At 51.0% G+C, this 5,000-nt stretch overlaps 1 non-coding gene across 1 annotated transcript in view; it reads right to left on the bottom strand.

Annotated features, from left to right (window-relative positions):
• LOC124590614 overlaps positions 1-656 on the bottom strand; it is a 1,910-nt gene extending 1,254 nt beyond the window's left edge. Inside the window, exon 1 of the ribosomal RNA XR_006976672.1 lies at positions 1-656. This exon is cut by the window's left edge and continues 1,254 nt beyond it. This is a non-coding gene — a ribosomal RNA (small subunit ribosomal RNA).
• Positions 657-5,000: the final 4,344 nt, after the last annotated feature.

The following is a 5,000-nucleotide window of genomic DNA, read 5'->3' as shown; positions in this document are numbered from 1 at the left end:
AATCCAACTACGAGCTTTTTAACCGCAACAACTTTAATATACGCTATTGGAGCTGGAATTACCGCGGCTGCTGGCACCAGACTTGCCCTCCAATAGATACTCGTTAAAGGATTTAAAGTGTACTCATTCCGATTACGGGGCCTCGGATGAGTCCCGTATCGTTATTTTTCGTCACTACCTCCCCGTGCCGGGAGTGGGTAATTTGCGCGCCTGCTGCCTTCCTTGGATGTGGTAGCCGTTTCTCAGGCTCCCTCTCCGGAATCGAACCCTGATTCCCCGTTACCCGTTACAACCATGGTAGGCGCAGAACCTACCATCGACAGTTGATAAGGCAGACATTTGAAAGATGCGTCGCCGGTACGAGGACCGTGCGATCAGCCCAAAGTTATTCAGAGTCACCAAGGCAAACGGACCGGACGAGCCGACCGATTGGTTTTGATCTAATAAAAGCGTCCCTTCCATCTCTGGTCGGGACTCTGTTTGCATGTATTAGCTCTAGAATTACCACAGTTATCCAAGTAACGTGGGTACGATCTAAGGAACCATAACTGATTTAATGAGCCATTCGCGGTTTCACCTTAATGCGGCTTGTACTGAGACATGCATGGCTTAATCTTTGAGACAAGCATATGACTACTGGCAGGATCAACCAGGGAGCTGCGTCAACTAGAGCTGAGCAGCCGGCCGCCCGGGAGTGTGTCCCGGGGGCCCGCGCGAACACGCAAGCGTCCGCTCAATTATTCTGCAAACAGGAGGAGGCTGAGCTCCCCTGCACCATACACCTCGAAACCCTCTCAGGTCCCGGCGGCGCGCAGCGCCGTCCTAAGTACTTGGTCGGGTTCGAGAGAGGCGCAATCGCCCGGAGTTTGGCGAGTAGACGCTTTAGGTGCGACCACCCGTGCTCCCAACTGAGCTTGCCGCTGCCGACAGAGGCCCGGGAGCGTGCTGTCGTGGCATTGCCGGCGGGAGACAACACGCGCCACCTACGGTGACCGGCAGCTCCAACGCCAGCGCCACAGAAGGACAAAAGCCCCACTTGGGTGCCGAAGCGAACTCTCCCAGCACAGCGCACGCGCCAACACGTCCGCACAGCTGCGATACAAACCACCTGCGAGAACCGCAGAGGCGACCGAGCAGCAGACGGCGTCGCGGCGCCGAGCGCCGGGCGGCGGCGCATCCTCAGCGCACACAGTCCTCAATCGGACCAGCACACTGCAGATGTCCACCGCGCTTCGCACCGGGCCCGCGAGGACCTACTTTGGCCGCACGGCGCCGCGTGCAGGGTGCGCCGGCGCGCAGCTGCGCCGCCTGCCGCCTCCGTCGGCCGGCGCGCCTGCCACTGGCCGCCCCCACCAGCCGGCTGTAGCGCGTGCGCCCACGCACCGCGCGGCCAGCACGCCGGGAGGCCCCCCCTCACCGGCCGGGGACGGTCCCACCCAGCCACCGCCGCGTATCGCTTCACACCCAGATGCCATTCACGTTCGTGGGCATGGTGGGTATCGCTGGAACAACCGGTTGGTAGCTCAACCGATCGTCGCCATCACTGATTCACCTCTAGCGAGAACAACCGCACCACAACGGTTTACCAGTTGTTCATTTGCGTAACGTCACCAGCAAACGTAGGCGTCCATCGCCATTTGCAAATTCAACGATTGTTGCATGCCTGTGTCAGGTGTCACGACACACTATGTCTGCCCACATACACGCAACAACATGTGCACGCTTCGCGAACACGTGGAAGGTGGCCCCCGTACGTATGCGATGTCCATTGCGCGAACGACTGTCAACCGGCCTCTGTCGCATGTCGCAGATGTGGAACGCAGTGCACCATGCTATCACGGTGTGTGAGAAGAGACGACTACGTCTGACAACACGCGCCACTACATCAACAGACGGCTCATGCTGATCGCCATCCAGGGCATACCACACTGCAATCCAGCTCTTATAGGGAGACGACACGTAGCTGAGTGCACAACATTTGGACCGCATGGTTCGCCGTTGTTGGCGCAGTCGTTGTACGGTCACATGTACCACGATGTATCATTCAGTACATGAGGACCAATGTGCAGTACAGTGTGTGATTTGGACGTACAACATCAGCGGACAGTTGACACAGGCCGTACCACAGCGTAGGCTAAGTGCTTCGCCATGCAAATGCCAATGAACAACTGCAAATGCCAATGAACAACTGCAAAGGGCATTGAGCATGTACGTCCTGCTGCCATCCACATTACAGTGTATAGCTGCAAGGTGTTTAACATGAAGCGATACACTGGGGACCGGGCAGTGCGAGTAGCAAACTATATTGCGGGGGTTGCAGTTAGGCAACACTACACTAATTTAACGCGTCGTATGACAATTACAGAGCAGGTTAAGGCCCAACGTGTGTTGGGTTAAGGCCCAACGTGTGTTGGGTTAAGGCCCAACGTGTGTTGGGTTAAGGCCCAACGTGTGTTGGGTTAAGGCCCAACGTGTGTTGGGTTAAGGCCCAACGTGTGTTGGGTTAAGGCCCAACGTGTGTTGGGTTAAGGCCCAACGTGTGTTGGGTTAAGGCCCAACGTGTGTTGGGTTAAGGCCCAACGTGTGTTGGGTTAAGGCCCAACGTGTGTTGGGTTAAGGCCCAACGTGTGTTGGGTTAAGGCCCAACGTGTGTTGGGTTAAGGCCCAACGTGTGTTACGTTACGGCGCAACGTGGGTTACGTTACGGCGCAACGTGGGTTGCGTTACGGCGCAACGTAGGTTACGTTACGGCGCAACGTAGGTTACGTTAAGGCGCAACGTAGGTTACGTTAAGGCGCAACGTAGGTTACGTTAAGGCGCAACGTAGGTTACGTTAAGGCGCAACGTAGGTTACGTTAAGGCGCAACGTAGGTTACATTAAGGCGCAATATAGGTTACATTAAGGCGCAATATAGGTTACATTAAGGCGCAATATAGGTTACATTAAGGCGCAATATAGGTTACGTTAAGGCGCAATATAGGTTAGGTTAAGGCGCAATATAGGTTACGTTAAGGCGCAATATAGGTTACGTTAAGGCGCAATATAGGTTACGTTAAGGCGCAATATAGGTTACGTTAAGGCGCAATATAGGTTACGTTAAGGCGCAATATAGGTTACGTTAAGGCGCAATATAGGTTACGTTAAGGCGCAATATAGGTTAGGTTAAGGCGCAATATAGGTTAGGTTAAGGCGCAATATAGGTTAGGTTAAGGCGCAATATAGGTTAGGTTAAGGCGCAATATAGGTTACGTTAAGGCGCAATATAGGTTACGTTAAGGCGCAATATAGGTTACGTTAAGGCGCAATATAGGTTAGGTTAAGGCGCAATATAGGTTAGGTTAAGGCGCAATATAGGTTAGGTTAAGGCGCAATATAGGTTACGTTAAGGCGCAATATAGGTTACGTTAAGGCGCAATATAGGTTAGGTTAAGGCGCAATATAGGTTAGGTTAAGGCGCAATATAGGTTAGGTTAAGGCGCAATATAGGTTAGGTTAAGGCGCAATATAGGTTACGTTAAGGCGCAATATAGGTTACGTTAAGGCGCAATATAGGTTACGTTAAGGCGCAATATAGGTTAGGTTAAGGCGCAATATAGGTTACGTTAAGGCGCAATATAGGTTACGTTAAGGCGCAATACAGGTTACGTTAAGGCGCCATACAGGTTAGGTTAAGGCGCCATACAGGTTAGGTTAAGGCGCAATACAGGTTAGGTTAAGGCGCAATACAGGTTAGGTTAAGGCGCAATACAGGTTAGGTTAAGGCGCAATACAGGTTAGGTTAAGGCGCAATACAGGTTAGGTTAAGGCGCAATACAGGTTAGGTTAAGGCGCAATACAGGTTAGGTTAAGGCGCAATACAGGTTAGGTTAAGGCGCAATACAGGTTAGGTTAAGGCGCAATACAGGTTAGGTTAAGGCGCAATACAGGTTAGGTTAAGGCGCAATACAGGTTAGGTTAAGGCGCAATACAGGTTAGGTTAAGGCGCAATACAGGTTAGGTTAAGGCGCAATACAGGTTAGGTTAAGGCGCAATACAGGTTAGGTTAAGGCGCAATACAGGTTAGGTTAAGGCGCAATACAGGTTAGGTTAAGGTACGACATAGGTTAGGTTAAGGTACGACATAGGTTAGGTTAAGGTACGACATAGGTTAGGTTACGGTACGACATAGGTTAGGTTACGGTACGACATAGGTTAGGTTACGGTACGACATAGGTTAGGTTACGGTACGACATAGGTTAGGTTACGGTACGACATAGGTTAGGTTACGGTACGACATAGGTTAGGTTACGGTACGACATAGGTTAGGTTACGGTACGACATAGGTTAGGTTACGGTACGACATAGGTTAGGTTACGGTACGACATAGGTTAGGTTACGGTACGACATAGGTTAGGTTACGGTACGACATAGGTTAGGTTACGGTACGACATAGGTTAGGTTACGGTACGACATAGGTTAGGTTACGGTACGACATAGGTTAGGTTACGGTACGACATAGGTTAGGTTACGGTACGACATAGGTTAGGTTACGGTACGACATAGGTTAGGTTACGGTACGACATAGGTTAGGTTACGGTACGACATAGGTTAGGTTACGGTACGACATAGGTTAGGTTACGGTACGACATAGGTTAGGTTACGGTACGACATAGGTTAGGTTACGGTACGATATAGGTTAGGTTACGGTACGATATAGGTTAGGTTACGGTACGACATAGGTTAGGTTACGGTACGACATAGGTTAGGTTACGGTACGACATAGGTTAGGTTACGGTACGATATAGGTTAGGTTACGGTACGATATAGGTTAGGTTACGGTACGATATAGGTTAGGTTACGGTACGATATAGGTTAGGTTACGGTACGATATAGGTTAGGTTACGGTACGATATAGGTTAGGTTACGGTACGATATAGGTTAGGTTACGGTACGATATAGGTTAGGTTACGGTACGATATAGGTTAGGTTACGGTACGATATAGGTTAGGTTACGGTACGA

The sequence above is a fragment of the Schistocerca americana genome, unplaced genomic scaffold, assembly GCF_021461395.2.
Source record: "Schistocerca americana isolate TAMUIC-IGC-003095 unplaced genomic scaffold, iqSchAmer2.1 HiC_scaffold_77, whole genome shotgun sequence".
Taxonomy (NCBI): Eukaryota; Metazoa; Arthropoda; class Insecta; order Orthoptera; family Acrididae; genus Schistocerca; species Schistocerca americana.
This window is presented reverse-complemented; position numbering and strand designations above follow the sequence as displayed.